Source organism: Amblyomma maculatum, chromosome 5, assembly GCF_055883805.1.
Source record: "Amblyomma maculatum isolate TAMU_Amacu chromosome 5, ASM5588380v1, whole genome shotgun sequence".
Taxonomy (NCBI): Eukaryota; Metazoa; Arthropoda; class Arachnida; order Ixodida; family Ixodidae; genus Amblyomma; species Amblyomma maculatum.
In genome coordinates this window covers 148,769,309-148,786,589 of record NC_139348.1, presented here as the reverse complement: position 1 = coordinate 148,786,589, position 17,281 = coordinate 148,769,309, and the positions used below count along the sequence as shown (strand labels likewise).

The window sequence follows — 17,281 nt, the reverse complement described above, 5'->3', positions numbered from 1 at the left end:
AAAAAAAACTGAAGGGAGAGAGGGGAGACAGCGGGACGCGAGGGACGCGCCTTCATTTCGATCCAATCAAGCGACTGCTTCGGTAAGCGCAGAGACGCGGCGCGTCGAAGCGTGCAGCTTCGAACGAATTTGTAACGCCAGATCGGGCACGAAACGGCGACCGGTTGCATCGCGTCCGTAATCTCACTACGTGCCGAAGAAGGGATCTAGGAAGCATTAGTATGCGAGCTGCTGCGTAGGAGTGGAGAACACGTACCTGCGCACGCGCTGATGAGTTAGCTTGTTTGCAGAGTTTGCAGAGTGGCTTATATTATTGCGGAGGGCTGACCGTGATAAAGAAAAGTATGCGCGGATCCTCCTTTGTTACTAGACGTTTCTAGACGTTTAATCAGTGTGCGTTGTGCCGTATACGTCAATTTTTGTCACAGTCTGCGCGGAAGAAAGATAAAGGATAGAATGTCTGGTCTAAGTCCAACTTTCTTAGGCATCAGTTTTAATTGCGAATTAAGTGTTGAATATTTTAAGGTACTGCTACGAACGTCTTAATGGGAATAGTATTACACTTCGACGCGAAGAAATAAATCTTGTTTTTAAAACTTCACCTGCACTCGAAATCAATAACTAGACAGCCTTAGAGGATAAGTGGGATGTGTCTTTGACATCGTTAGGATCTGTGGATATATAGATTGTTATGGGGCACTGTTACGATAAGGAAAAGAAAACGAAACAAATAGGTTCACAAATATCTGCCATTTGCAGAAAGGTGCTTTTCCATTAATTTACGAGTATGTCTGAATAAGCATAAACATGGACACAACCTTCCCTTTTTGCCCGTTGTAATTCATTCTTAGCTCTCACTGTGCTTACCCCTGCTTCCAACGTGGTGGTCCTGGCTAGCCTGAGGCAGATGGCCCCAGTGACGTCGAGTCATGCTTCTTTTCTATAGAGAACATCACTGCTTTTTTCTGTAACGATGACTGTAAGAGGACTCTATCTGAGGCAATTTCATTCGGGAACACGTTGCCATAAACACTGAAAACATAAATTTCATGGCCCGCATTTAAGACTGTCTTGAAGATGTATTTGTTGAAATACTGATCTCTTATGCTTTTTGTTACCTGTGCTATTGTGAATTTACCCTCTTTTTTTTCGTCAAAGTAATTATTGATATTTTCTGTTATTACAACCATTTGCTAACTATGCTGTTATTTTTTCTTTTCTTATAATGATCTACCGAGAAATCCTGGAACAGTCTTTATATATATATATATATATATATATATATGTGTGTGTGTGTGTGTGTGTGTGTGTGTGTGTGTGTGTGTGTGTGTGTGTGTGTGTGTGTGTGTGTGTGTGTGTGTGTGTGTGTGTGTGTGTGTGTGTGTGTGTGTGTGTGTGTGTGTGTGTGTGTGTGTGTGTGTGTGTGTGTGTGCGTGTGTAGAAGAATGTCATCTGTTCGAGAAGTGGGTGGAGAGGTAACGTGAACTCCCTTTCTGAAATAGGTTACCGGCGGGCGCCACCAGACCCAGAATTTGTTTTTCTTTTCATTTTAAAGCAAGAATCCCCTTAAGGAATGTCATCTGATCCAATATTAAGTGACCATCAGTAGTGGCACCAAGCGTTTCTTGGCTGTATCTGTAAAATTTCTCTGAGCAGTGAAGTTCGGCAACATAAACTTACTGTTGAACCTAAATAATTTTAAGCCGATGGCTATTCTGCAGAATCGCAGTGCATTGGAAATAGGAGTTCGCACGTACAACTACATACACGATTTCTTCAGCGATAGAACAGCAACTATCGATCAGTATGGAGGGACACACAGTAAAAGGTATTCGACTGGAAAACAAAGCCACACCGCAGGGATCGGTGTTGTCCCCGACCCTGTTAACATCGTCATGCTTGGCCTCCCAGCAAAACTGGAGGAAATATTGGGGCTAAACCATACATTATACGCAGATGACCTGACTCTGTGGATGTGCAGGGGCAGTGACGGTGAAATTGAACAGACACTTCAGCGAGCAATAGATGTTATAGAAAGATACTTAGAACAAATCGGGTTCAGATGTTCGGCCGAGAAATCGGAAGCGCTCGTTCTCACGCCAATGCGATCGCCCCATCGTGGATGTATAAAGACCCAGAAATAACACTGAGGGTCAACGTTAACGTTATACCAACGGTGGCAATCATTAGAGTTTTGGGATTACGAATTCAAGCTAACGGCATGAACTGGGAAACAATACAGAGGCTAGACGCTAGCATCAGTCAAACTTTTAGACTCCTGAAGCGGATCGCAAACAAACATGCGGGCATGAAAGAAGCTAACCTCCTTAGGCTAGTCCAGTCTTTCATAATCAGTAGGATAGTCTATGTGGCGCCGTATTTACGGCTTCACAAGGCGGAAAAGGAGAAGCTTGACCTTCTCATTCGTAAAGGGATCAAAACGGCACTAGGTTTACCACCCAATGCATCGAACAAGATTTTGAGACTAGGGGTTTCCAATACCCTCGAAGAGCTCATTGAGGCTGCAACGACCTCACAATACCAGACAGTGTTGCGGGGTCGTACTGGTCGGAGCATTTGGGAGAAACTGGGCTATGAGCCGCAAGCATGCTCCAGACGTACCGAAAAGGTTCCTAGACAGATTAGGGAGAAATTAAAATACCTCCGCTCCCCAAAAACATGCACCCCGTCTACTATGTGAGCCGGAGGAGTGATAGAGCAGCAGCGCTGCAAGCCCATTTTGAGGGCAGGCAGGACGTCTTATATACAGTTGCCGCGCACAATGTGCGGACGGTATGGGACGTGTTTCAGTAGCAAATAGAGAAAACGGGGGCTCGGTAGTTTGCTGCAACACCCGACACTCGACCGCAACGGAGGCGGAAGAGGTGGCCATTGAGCTAGCTCTAACCAAACAACAGGTTAAAATTATGGTTACAGACTCCAAATCAGCGATTAGAAACTTTGACTCAGGCCGCATTTCGGCCATAGCAGTAAGAGTGTTGGCCAGTGGTCCACCACTCATTTGGACACCGGCGCACCGGGGGTTGAGGGGGAACGAGAAAGCACACGTACTGGCCCGAGGATTAGTTACCTTCCGGGATCACAGTGACGTCTCATGCGCAAACCCGTACCTCTTGCGCGATGAGGAGCCCCTACAGTTCGACGATGACCTTAACACCTACCAAGATATCCTAAATCATTACAAATTAGGCAGATCAGTACTACCAAAAGCGTGTAAGCAACTCACCAAAAGCGGGGAGGTTACGTGGCGTAAGCTACGAATTGGAGCACTCCCGAACCCCCAGCTTTACAGCAAGTGGCACTCGGAAAGTTTCAACCCCAGGTGCAAACGTTGCGATGACATAGCGGACATGATCCACATGATACAGAAGTATCCTATAGATTTGGAGAACCTGACAGAACAGATGAATCCAGGGAGGCAGATGAATCCCTACTTCTCAAATAGGACGGAAAAGGACAACTTAAGTCATCCGTCCCGCCCTGGATGCTGCTCAGATCAAGAGATCCAGGTCGACGGTTGAGGGGAAGGACATGGCTGGGACAGAGCTGCGACTTGGATCCTCGTCAACCTTTTGAAGGGTACCAATTAATGTTATTTCTCTCTCTCTTTTGAAAACAGAAGCTTTGCGCTTATCTCAGCGTTGCGAGAAAATATTAGTAGCAATTTTGTTCGAGCGGCAAAGTTAAAAAAAAAAAACGTTATACGCGAAGCCTGTAAGTTTTCGCATACGTTGGCGATCTCCATTAGGCTGCAGTGTTGCAACAACAAAACGAAAATATATAAGAGCAGAATCATTGCCATATTGCCGCGGCTTCCTTCCTCAGAAGAGGCTGTTTTGAATTTGTTTAACAAATCATACAGCCGAGCTCATTAACAATGTTTTTCCGTAAGCGTTTCCAAAATACACTCAATATAATTTTCCCGTATGAGAACCTAATGATCTGCCCAAAAGTGTTATTTCACTACGTGGCGTGAGGGAAGATGTTAGTTACGCGCTAATTGATGATAACTTCTTGAGAGTCCAGTGACCCCAAAAGAAGCTCAACAACTATTTCTGCAACAGCTGCAGTCTTCTGTCCGCTTCACGCTGGCTTGGTAGATATATTTATGGTACGAACATACCCGTTTTCATTACCTATTTTGTTTCATTTTTTGAGTGGTGCATCCTCGTTGCAGTGGTTTGGAGGCCACAAGATTTGGTTTCTTGTAAGCAAGACGATGAAAGTTGCGTGAAAACTGACAAAAAGGGTAGCTGAAACTTATTCGTGACTGAAACCATTAACACTTCGTCTCGAACGTTAAATAACGTGTACGACGTCAATTACGGGTCTTACAGCATACGTCCCATAAGATTTTCATTCTTCCCTGTTCCAGCTTTTAGACTAACTACATTATGGAGAGGACATAATACTTCAAGAGAAATTCCAACACTTTGCAGTAATTTTCTGAGGGCAGATAAATGCTTTGTGCTAAAACATCAGTGCCTTTGTCGCAGTGGCAGGAGATATATGTTCAGCCTTCAGTACGTCATCGAGATGAAAAAAGACATTGTGTTTGTTTAAAGCCCTTCAGAGTGCTAATACCAATTTGATGAAATAAATGATCGATACAAAACATTTTTTGTTGTTTTTATGCTGCCTTAGTCGTACTGGTAGGAGATGTATGTAGAGCCTTTAGAACGTCGTCAACATGAAAAAATACATTTATTGCATTTGTTTTAAGCACTTCAGAACACTAATATCAATTCGATGAAATAAATGATACAGAACATTTTTTTTTGTTGTTTTCATGCGTTCCGCAAAACCTGTAAATTTCTTCACATTTCGTTCACTGAAAAATATACACCAAATTTTCCCCGCCTTGCATTGGGTTACGGGCAGCCCCCCTCCCGCCTCCCCCTTCTTTCCCATAACTTGTGTGCTATAAAACCTGAGAGAAAAAAAAAACAAAAACTTTCTGCGCGCGATGACACTGGCTTCTTGGAAAGAGCATTCCAGTCTTGGCCACGAAATGTCTAATATGCGGACCCCTCCATAACTATTTACTATATACAGGCTTGGAGAGACTGCATTCAGTTTCGAACAACGTCACGCCTGAATATTTTCTAGCTTCGATTGCAATAACTTGTAGATTGGAAATATGTGTTCTAGAAAATGTTATTGAACGCATTTCCGAACGTACACGAGCATTTCTAAAGGAATGTGATGTGAAAACCGAGACGAACCTCAGAATACGTTGGTTGGTTCGTTTTGTTTGGTTTGGTTTGTAGGGTTGAACGTCTCAACGTGACTCAGGCTATGAGAGGTACCGTGGAGTGCTTAGAAAATTTCGACCACTCGGAGTTCTCTTAACGTACACTGACATCGCACAGCACACGGGCGCCTTGCTTTTATGCGAAGCATATTGCTAGAGGTAAACCACAGCCCTTCGTGACGGTTACACGCCGTGCAAAGAATGTGGAATGCTACGTCACACCATGTGATACGCTGACGTCACGACAGAGGAGAGACGGGGGTCCAGCTCGCGCCGTCGGCTGCGGTTGCACGCCGTGCGGACCACGTGGCATGGTGACGTCACACCACGTGATACGCTTACGTCACGACAGAGGAGAGGGGGACCGGCTCGCGCCGTCAGCTGCGGTTGCACTCTGTGCGGACCACGTGGTATAGCGCAGGTTTATATATAAAGGGGAGACCATGGAAAGCCGAGTTTAGCAATCAATATGCTTCGCATCTGACCAGGCTTAACCAAGCTAAGCCTCAGCCATTTATTTGTTCGTTTTCGACAGGCGCCGGTATGCGACCTTATCACTGTGATTCTAGCGCACGGATCGATTCTGTACTGTTTGTTCACGCTCGTTGTCGCGAGATGCAGCCTTTTCATTTTATCTGTCGCGCAAGATGCGCCGAGATGTATATCGAAGGGTTCCAGCCACTCGCGTGTGTTTCTACAATGTTCCAGGTTATGCTTGTCACCGTTCGTGACTTTATCTAGATGTTTTTTCGCCGCTTTTAAATTTGGCGTTGACGGGTGCGACGGGTATTCATTGATCGACTAACTCCGAGCACTTGCTGCTATCGCCGCCACCGATTCGCTTAGTTGTTTTGCGGGCCCAAGTCAGAATAATAAAAAGTTTCTCTCATTGCAATGCTAGTCCCTTCGTTTGCCCTCTACGGCATTGTCACTACCACGTAACAATATTTATCTGGAACTGAATTTGGCGGGAAGTGTCTGGATAGATGTCATTTTGTTGACTAGGTTTATATAGTTTTTGCACGCATGAAAACTGTAAAGTAATTTAAAAGTAATGGCTTTACTCTTCCGAAGTAATTGTAATGTAATGACCTTACTTTTAGAGAGCAGTGATTAGTAATGTAAGTTAGTTACATTTTTGTGATATTTAGCAAAGTAATTAGTAATGCATAATTTAAATTGTTATAAAAGTAATTTTCTCATATCTGATGCCATACCCCAGCTCGTACCAACGTTTTTAGATCCCTTTCAGTTTGAAAGCTGCGGCGCGGGGAGTGTCGCCTTTCCGTTTCCTGCCGCGCGGTGGCGCTCGCCACGCTGTTTGCCCCAAAACGTTGGTTTGCCCGACTGGCGCGGACCTTTGTACCTGCGCTCGCAGTGGTTTTGCATGTGTGCGCGTTTGTGGTGTGTGGTGCCGTGATTATTGCCGCATGCTTATGTCTACGAAGTGAGTAGCGAACATGCCACGTTGCTTTGTGCCCGGCTGCAAAAGCGGTTATGACTCCCAGACACCTACTACCGGGAAAAGACATTTTTTTCGGCCGCCCAGTGACCCTGTACGTCTCCTAGAATGGCAGCTCATGATTCCCCGACTGGACAGACAGCTTTCGAGCTCTTACGTTGTATGTGATGTACACTTCCACGACGACGATGTACTAAAACATTTTGTGCACCAGATTAATGGTGACACTGTCGTCATTCCGCGCGACAAGTGGGCATTGAAAGTGGGCTATTCAGTTTAGTGCAGCTGCTGTCCCTGCCAAATATTTGATCACGTCCTTTTTTGCGGGGATCACTTCTAGGTCATTGAACGGTTTTTGGAGCTCCTTGACACTTCTGAGAGGAATGCTGTTGAAAAGGGTTTGAAACTTTTTCATCACAACTCACCACTGAAGCCCTGCGGGTAACAATGCTGTCAGTACTTGACATCATACGACACCTGTTAAGCCAAGGCGCCCACTATATCTTGACAGCCAAGATCAATCAATATCCTCCCATACACACTCCTATAAAGACAGGTCTGCGTGGAAGTGTGGAGGGTGCACCAAGTGCTGTGCTTGTGGGTGTTCAAGACACACTGAAGAAATGCAGAGAAGCACACCGATGCAAGCAAGCTCACCTGCGTGAACTGATTGAGTCGAGGATGCTCGACTTAACTTCTGAAGTTGACACGCCCGATCACAGCCGTGACAGTGACCACATTTACTCGAAAGCAGAAGTCGATGAAAGCATACTGTACTATTTTTCAGGCTATGTGGTCCACAAGTTCTCCAAAACCTCAACTTGCACTTCCTGCATGGAAGATATCAGCTCTCATGTGCCAGTTGTTGGCAAAGACGCATACCTTACAGTGTATAAAAGCTTCAAGCAAGGATGCCTAAAGCATCCCACAAAAAAGATGCTAGAGTTTACTAATATTGTGAACATGCAGTTTCGGTTTCCTTGAAAGGAGGTCCAGTTTTTGGGGACATTTTTTGGGATGTGCTTGATGAGCTGGAATTCCAAAACATTGCCCGGCTTGGTAGTGCAGAACATAAGGCCACTTTTACATTCCAGGTTCTGCATTTCGTCATAGTTACACGCATGCACTTCTATGCCAGAGAAGAATCGCCGGCTGGAAAACAGAAAAGGTTGCCATTGCAAATAAAAAAGCTCGCCTTCTGTAGCCATTCTCTCTGTGCTTCCAACTCAGTGTGCCTGCATTTAATGCTTGCCTATGCTCACTGAAATTAACATTCTAAAAAATTGAAGTGCAAAACGCTGCTCGCGGCTGTGCGATCATTGCAAATAAAAAGCTCGTCTTCTGCAGCTATTCCCTCCGTGCATCCGGCTAAGTGTGTCTGCATTTAATGCTTGTGTCCAGTGAAATTGGCATTGTAAAAAACGTGAAAACGCTGTTCGTATGTGCGGTACTCTGTTGGTAACAGCGCGGAATTTCGTGAATGCGATCTAGAAACGGAACATCGCTGGTTCTCATTCCTTAATGTGTCGTGCATTCTCCCGAATAGCCATTGATAGCTTTACTCCAACAAATACTAAAATGTCCAGGATAAACGTCGCAAATGCGATGCGATAAAGCGCGAGGCAAATAAACGATCTTTTTTTTTTTTTTTTTTCGAACTGGCATCAGGCTGCTCTTTACCTCACCCAGCCTGAGGGGTACCCTCAGGCGAAACAGTTTTTTTAACCATGAGACTGAAGTTTTAACGTGACAGCTCCAAAAGCCCAGCAAATTTGAACTCTACGTGTCCCAGTTTTATCGCGGATGATAACCGGCGAAGGCTGCCACGGCCACCACACCAACAGCAGAGTGCGAGCGGTTTCGGGCCGACAGCGACAGCAGCGCCGCGTGGCGAGTGGAAACGGACGGGAGCCACTTTCTCGGGAGTGACTCGGGGGAGCTTGCAAACTGAAAGGGATCTAAAAACGTTGGCTCGTACAGCCTACCATACTACACCATACCGTACAATATCAGACCATAGCCTACAGTATCGTACCGCAGCATACCACACCCTCCCGTACCACACATTCTAGAGAGAATTGAACTTGTCTTTGGAAACCTTGAGCTTTTTCATTGCTCTTTCTCTCTTCACATTATTAGCTTGAATCAGATATTAAAAAACAATCGTTGTATGACCTTATCCGGCATTGCCGGACATTCGTAGTCATTTCTTGTGGGTGTGTCCGAAAGTTCAGTATTTTCAAATATCGTTTTACTCGATTCAGACAGCCAATCAGTAGTGCATGTCCAAAATGAATACAAACGAATAGAATTCGTTCTCACGTTCTCGGATAACTCTTGATTTTATTTCACGACTTAAAAAAAAAAAAAAAAAAAAAAAAACAGGTCGACTGCGATGCTGCGCAGCAGGTGATCAGTCTGTGCGGCAAGCATATTGTTCCAGTGGGATTGAGTATTCAGTGATGTGAGGATGCAATTTTATGTGCCTGCGTCCGTAATAGTAGTACTTACGACCTACAAGACCGGACGAAACGACAAGGTTCAGCGGGGCACTGCGACAAGGTACTGCGCATACGAAGGTCATGCCTGTGATGTAACTGCACTGTTGGTATCCGAAGCAGAAATTATTTATTTATTTATTTATTTATTTATTCATTTATTTATTTATATACCCTAAATGCCTTTTCAGGCATTACATAGGAAGGGAGGAGTCACATGAACAAAGTTGGTTATAACAGGCACATAATTAACAATTGCACTTAAGGATCAGAGAGGAGAAAAGAAACAAGTCATTCAGGTCACTATTTTTCCTTTTTTTTTTTATACAGTAGTTATATGACCTAACAATTTTACATGCTCTGAAGAAACGAGGTATACGCGCGCTTAATACCAAGCAGTAGGCTGAAATGAACAAGAAATCACACAGCGCTACACATCGAAATTAGATGCTTTTGATCCCGTCACGCCTTTAAGTAGGCGCTGCTATTTCGATCTGCCGAACTCACAGCATCGACACTGCGCGTCCGCCACTGTATCCGCAGCCGTCGTCAGCGCGAACGCGCCATAACCAGGCCAGCAGGGTCCGTGTTCCGAGTTTGCATAGTTTTCGCCCTCACCTCAGGTCATCTGATTGGCACAAACGCGAACCGTATGTCAGATCGACTTCCGGTTCCGGCGTTTCCACCAAACAATAACTTCATGGAGAAAACCACACTTCCGAAAACGACGCAAAATAGGAATACGAACCTAGGCCTTTATGCACGAAATTCGCACCTCCAAATGCCTCTCCTAGTTCCGGCTCACAGTGGTGCACATGGACAACACCCGCGTCCTGTCACAACTGCTTATATAAGACGAGCAATAGGGCCGCACGGTAGGACAGCGCCGGTAATAATCCCACGTCACGCTTGCGCCCACTCCCGGTTAGGGAAAGATAGTGGATTCTTCCTTCCTATTCTTAATTTTCTTAGCGCAGTACATTGTTTGGCCAAAAATTGTTACGTGGTTTCGTCTTTTTTGTTGTAAGGTTTCCTTTACTTCAATTGTAACCCTGTTTTTGTTGTTCAAACCAATTTCTTGAAGCAGTTACAGAAGTACAATTCCTCTCCTCCGTCATCACAGATACAATTCACAACTGGAAAACAGTACGAAAAGTGAAAATTTAGATAGAATAGGTAACAAAAGATAGGAATACAAATGTATTTTGGGCTTGGTATTTGAACATGAACGACAAACCACTTCGCAAGTGCAACTTTCTGGCAAATATATATATTTGTGAGCCAAATGAAATATTGTAGGACACTGTTATGAACATAGTAATTAGAATATATTAACCTTGCGAAGCTTAGAAAATCTCGCTTTTAAAATATAAAATATGTCGTACACATCGCTACTATCATAGGAAAGGAATGTGCGCATTTATACATATCAATAAAATAACCCCCCCCCCCCCCCCCCCCCCCCCCCCCACCGGATGTTATGTGCGTACAGTGATTGTCACGGCAGGCTCTCATGCTGAGCAAAATAACTGCATTCATGAACTGCTTCCAGTTACAAACGCGACTTAGCACAGAATTTCTGAGTATGGCTATTTATCCACCCGAGAAAAGAAAGCGCGCTCAATAAGAGAACGCTCCTTGTTTGAAAAGTTAACCACCTTAAGACCCTAGGGCCCACGTTGAATGGTAAAAGCGTTCTCTCGCTAACTGCATGCCTGGGACGTCCACCGTTGCAGCGTCGACCCTCCCTTCTAGCCCTCCTCTCGAATTCTCGAGCGCTGAATGCGTACACACTGCATGCTTCGAGTTGCCCGCATTCCAGCAGTTAACTCCAGCATCCTCCACGTTGACTCAAAGCGAGACGCCGTTCGCGTCGACCGAGCCGTTTGTTAACACAAAGAGTAAGCGAAAAAGTGGAGTTTAGTCTTAAAACCCCTGCGGTGGCAGCTAACAGCAGGAAAGGAGGGGGAAAAGACGAGTTTGCTTCCTATTACCCGATGTGCCGAGCGCGCCTTCTTTCGCCCGACAGACCGTCGCGGAAGCTCGCGCGGGCATTCCTGTTAGTCTGGCGTATACCGCGGCACGGCGAACAGTTTTCGAGGTTTTCGGACGTGAGTGGACGTGAGTGTGCAAGAGGCGAAAACAAATCTAAGGTTGCGCACACTCTTCCTTTTCTCAAGTAAATTGCGCAAGTCGGTAACGCACAAAACAAGATTGCGGTTGCCACTAAAGGTGTTTTTAGTTCTTCGTTACTACGACGTCCCTTGGAGAGGTGGTCGAACCTTTAGAACAATTCCGTCGTCACTCGGTAGATTCACTGTGAGCTCCATCCCATTTTGCGCAATGCTCGCGTTGGATATATCACATATTTGAACTCCAGTAGCTTTGAGAATTCATCCAGAAAGACAAACAGGCTTGCACAAGGCAGTGGTTGTACAGAAACTGTGATATTATGTTCTACATATCGGCTTAAAGTACAGCAAATGATGTTTATTACTTAGAACGCTGTCGTAATGCGGGACGCTAAATCTGTTCGGAATGGTGGCGCTTGCAGAAACTGAAATCGCTGCTAAACTGGCACATGAAGCTTTAACACGCTTAAATAATCAGTAATGTATGTTCACATATTATACAGATTGTCCGCATTTAAATAGACAATATATTTATATTTTGTACATAATTTACACTTTTAAAACGAAGCATTTTGCATGTGCCACGCATCTTTTCTGCTTTAAATATAAAGAATAAACTTATATGAGTGGACCCTTAAGATCCGCCTTTAGGCGCATTATAGGACAGCGTACACTCACTTTCCTTTTAAAACTTTCATCTTCACGGGGAAGCGAACCACTAATCCACGCCGGGCTCGTGAGAAGCAGATAGTAATTCTCCTTGTCTTGCGTGAGGAGGATAGTAACGATGAAAAGAACGATGCAGTTGTGATAGTGATAATGATGACAGTAGCGATGACAATGACGGTACATTTATTTGGTGATGATAATAGTACCGGTGACATCCCTGCTGCGGTGGTGCAGCGGTAAGGTGCTTGACTACTGCGCCCAATGGATTCGCGCGCGGTGTCAAATCCCGGCCGTGGCGGCCGCTTTTCGATGGAGGTGAAAATCAAGGCGTCCACGTGCTGTGCGATATAAGTGCACGTTAAAGAATCCCAGGTGGTCGAAATTTCCGGAGTCCTCCACTACGGCGTCTCTCATAGCCTCAGTCGCTTTGGGACGTTAAACCCCATAAACCAAACCAAAACGGTACCGATGACAAGGACGATGAAGTCAGTAAAAACTGTCCTGTAAAGTGGTTTTCGCCATTTTAACTCTTAAGCAGACTTAAGCTCAGTCGCGTATACTCGTATAACATGCCTACATTATACATTATACCTTTGAGCAAGTGAATTTTAAGAAGTGAAGGTATTTACGTTCATATAAGCGTTTTCGAGCCTTTGGCTGGGAGAGTTTCTTGAAGACATCTTCAGCGTTGACCCGCCTGAGGACCTCGCGTCTCCACTCACAGCAACGACCAATTACTGAGGCGACTGTCAGATAGGGCAGCCATAATCTATAATAATTTATTGCTTTTCTCACAGCTTGCACTGCTTACGCTCACATTATTAACACACAGCTGACCTCAACATGAGTAATGACCGATGTCAGTTGGTTTACCAGCTGGTACGAGCGGACATCTCAACTGAAAGCCAGCTAGAACCCGTTTGATTCCACTTGACCACCAACTATGGTACACACATTTCCAACTGCTAGGCCTCTGGAAGCAGTTAGTGCCAGTTGAGTACCAGCGGGGACCAGCCGAAACCAGCTGAAACCAACTGAAACCATTTTAGATTTTTTCCTATCTATTTGGGCGAGTACAAAGTTTCGTACTTTGGTGAAGTATGAGGCTGGCCTTGGGATTAGGCAAGCATGCGATGCGACGAACAGCTTTTGAAGCATTCGACATTGCAATGCATAAGCTGTAATTTTAATCACGGAAAACCAGGAAGACGATTTCACCATTTTTCGGACCGAATGTCGAAATCTGTCATTTTTTTTTCCAGCTCTTTGTGGCCCCTAAAAAACGAGGGTCTGGTTCATTTTAGCCCTTTAAACGCTATAGATAATCCGGCCCTGGGTGGAATAAGCTTTACGAAAGTGAAAATTTGGTGGCATGGCTCTGCACATGACGAAACGGACCTTCTTTCATGGGCACAGGCTCTACAGTGGTTACATCCCTGCTATGGTCTAATGAAGCGTGTATGAAATCACGAGACCGATATTAGAACAGTTAGCCTCAGTGACTCTTTTTTTTTTTTTTTTCAAGGCTGACATGGCTGAGCCGCTGTAAGGTCTGTTTTCAAATTACCATAGTTGGCAATCTTTTGGCTATCCCTCATTGCACGGCCTCTCTCAGCCCCTTTTCAATTAACGGTTTCCTGGATTCCAAACGGATGACGAGTCGAAGAGAGCGGAAATGGAGGACGGCACGATGTGATGGGACGATGACGTTAGAGAGGTTTTTATGGAAAATTCTGCCTCGAACAACAGTAAGGCAGGGAGTACAGAACTATTACGTGACTTTTTTCCCTGAAGTGGACGTAACTGAGCTGCTGCTGTTGCTGACGATGACCAAGCTAGGACAGTCTCGAGTTAATAAAAGACATAGTGACCGATTGTTCGGAAAGTCTCACTCGAGACTGTCCTAGCTAGTTCGGCCTCATCATCTCCACCCTCCTCAGCAGCAGCTTATTCGCCAGGTGGGACGGTTTCTACGCCCTTACGACCACTGTAATGGCTTAAGTGTCATCGCGCATTTCGCCGATCATTCGCGATGAATGCTTTGCGCACAGCTGCCAAAACGACCTTTATGTAACACTTATTTCTCTCCCTTCCCAAGCCACGTTGTCAGAATAATCAATGTTTGCATTCCCATTCCTCTGCTAGTGGGCACCCAGTATTCACGTGGCTCGCGATACTGTGAGGAAAGAAACGAGTCCGCTCCCTTTCCGAGTCACCCTTGCGTACATCCCCGGTGGTTAGAACGGAGCGCTCGAAATTTTCAAAGAACGCTGCGGTTCCAGTTTAGCAGAGAGAGAGAGGAGCGGACCGCGGTTTTCGAATTCTCGGGGCTTTAGAGACCCACTGGGAGCTCCGAACTGCCTACTTCGTAATACGTTTTTTTTTTGTTCCTATATCGACTTTCTCACTCTCGGGCATTTTATTCGTTTTTTCCCCTTTTTCTCCGTAGGGATAGTCTGAGCACCCTTGAGGAGCGAGGAAATTGCGTTTGCCTTTAGTTTGGCTCACCACGCTTCTCCAACGCGTATGCTCCCTTTAGACCCGAAGACAAAGAAAAGTAAGCAAGGAATGAGGCAGTGGTCGGGGTCGAAATTCCAATACGGGAAAAGACCAACGCTGCATTAGGGAAGGAGTTTCCAAGTGTATTTAGGGACTTGAGAGCCTGTCGTCCTCTAGGGGGAACCTCCCCTTTCCCTGACGTGGTTAAAGCGGAAAAGGAAGTTAGGGACTCTCTCGAGCTACAAGGTCGAACATCCCACGAGAACTGCTGCTAGATAGAATAAAGTAAGCCTGCTGCTGCGGCTTTTTCGCGAAACAAGGCTTGCGCAATCAGAGCGTACACACTGCTGTGCCCTTGCCGCACTGTCACCTGTGCGTTCTGAAGTGTTTTTTTTTTTCTTAGCTACGATTGAAACTAAACGACTGTGGGTAAGCAATTAACATTGCTGACGTACTCATATCGTAATCGTTATTACCATCATGACTGCTGGCACCACTTGTTCCTAACCAGAATCGACTCCACCATGGAACCTACTGCAAGACAATGGCCTCTCTACAACGCCATTCAGTTATTTGGCCTTGCGAAGGGTTCTACCGCTTGAGTCAAATGTATATCTTAATCACATCACTCCGTCTGCCATTCCCTATTGCATTCCTTCTGTAGGTGTGTGCACTCTAACTCCCCAGCGGACAACTGGCTGTCAGGTTGCTGGCCGGTGGGCAAAGCGGCTAGGCGAACAGCTCATGCCGTGCCGTAGGCGTCTCCGAGTAACCCGAGGAAGGGAAAGCGGGTGTGAGAACGGTACGTTCAAGTTTCATCGCGATGAATTGACGGAAAATTCTAAAAACGAAAGGTACAGTCTCTGCCGAAAGTTTAGAGCCCAGGAGATCTGCCGCAAAGGCGCTCCTTTAGCATTTGTGGAGGTCTTTCCCATTGGAAACGGTAAAAGAAAAAAAAAATCTTACCTCCACGAGGTCCGTACCAGTGGGAATTATCGATTACGATCCACATGGTGTTGGTCAGAAGCTTACCCCCCCGGGGCTCTAACCCTTTGACTGAACTTTTGGTCGACTTGGCATAAATATGCTTTAAACTCTGGCTTGATATTGTTACGGCACGCTGGCTCAGAGACGATGAAGATGCGCTGGAGTAGTGAAAAACGACGACGCTGAAGCTAGGTTCTGTTTGTCCTACGAGTGTGCGAGTGTGTCGCTGTAGGCGAACTGTTGCGACTACGTTGGAGTGTTTCTCGTAACAATATCTATTCTGTGCTGTTTAACTTGCTGTACCTGTCGTATTCATCTCTCTCGCTCGATTTGCTCTTGTTATATTTCCAGAAACAAAAGTTTAATAGCTCCCCTGTGGGGTGATCAGTAAGAACGTTATGCGCATGGGTTTGAGAACGAACACTTTTGAAGATATGCCCCTAATGAACCTGAAGTAAGAATAGTGAAAAAAGGGAGAGCGGCACCACGAAGGCGGCAGTTGGCATTACCGCCAAAAGCCGCAAATGTAGAAACAACCGTTAAGATTCGCGACCTCCGAAGCAAAAGTGTGCCGAGCGTAGAGTCATCTGCTCGTTTGCTCTGGAGAAGCATAAAGGACGCAATAAGTTTACGCCAATGCCCTTATCGGCAGTCGAAGCTTCCGGCTTCACGCCACAGCTCTCGCTTTCTCCACTACCCTTGCGTGGTCTACATAAATCGCCTTTACGTAGATGTGCCATTGCGGTTACGTATAGACGTTGGAGTGAGTGCAATGGCTAGATAGGCAGAGGCTGGGCCCCCTAAGAAATAGGAAGAGAGAGGTATGAGTTAGTGATAAAAACTGACATGTCGATATTCTTGTTCGTATCTAGGAGATGCCATTGACATGGGCAGGTCATGCGATTTGGGTAACAGATTAAGGGAGGGTCCTTCAGGATAGGAATCAAGGAAAGCGTATCTAGATCAGAGCAGAGTGTCAGGTGGGCAGATGACACCACAGAAGTCGGCTTATGGTACGGAATGGACATGCTTGCAAAGCTGTGAAGGAATATTTTAGCTTTTTATGGATATAACCAGAAACGATGGTGTTGAAGGCATCGTTGCCACCTCTTTAGTCTAGTCCTTTCAGTAACTGTCTAATGAGAGGCCCATAAAACTATTCTCCTGCTGTCACATCTGGCCCTTTTCTGACGCTACATGGTTAAGGCGATCGCAGTGTTTTTGAACTTACTGGAGGACCTCAGTCGCCTTTGCGGCAGTTTCTCCAGCAGGAGCTTTTTGATTTTGGACTTGAACAGCTCTTTGTCGTGCAGGGCTGACGTTCCGCTGTCGGCGGAGTCGACCAGCGCAGACGTGCTAGTCGGCCTAGAACCCATGGACGAGTCCTTAGCCGTGCTGCTGGCGCCTCCGCTGCTGCCGGAGACGGTCGGTGTGGACTTCAGCACTCCGGAGGAGACCTTTGCCGGCGTCGGCGTTTTTGGAGCGTCGGGGGAGCGGGCCATAACGGCTGATGGGTTGAAGGCCATGGAAGAAGACGTTGCCGCACCGGCAGGTTTCCTGCGGACGACGTTGAATCGCGCGTTTAAATAACGCCTTTACACACAGAAATTCCAAAGGCGAAGAAGCCTTCGGCGACATCGGGGTGAGTCGTAGCCAAACACGCATGCTCACCCCACTGTTAAAGGTGAATGTTCTAAAATGTTTGAGGTCATCCACTCTCAGGCTTCTTAGAAGCAGTCAGCTAAAATTGTCTGTCAAA

The 17,281-nt window shown here is 45.9% G+C and overlaps 1 pseudogene; it reads left to right on the top strand.

The window, feature by feature from the left end:
• Nucleotides 1-1,445: 1,445 nt before the first annotated feature.
• LOC146189908 (uncharacterized) lies at nt 1,446-8,071 on the top strand (annotated as a pseudogene).
• The last annotated feature ends 9,210 nt before the right edge of the window (nt 8,072-17,281 follow it).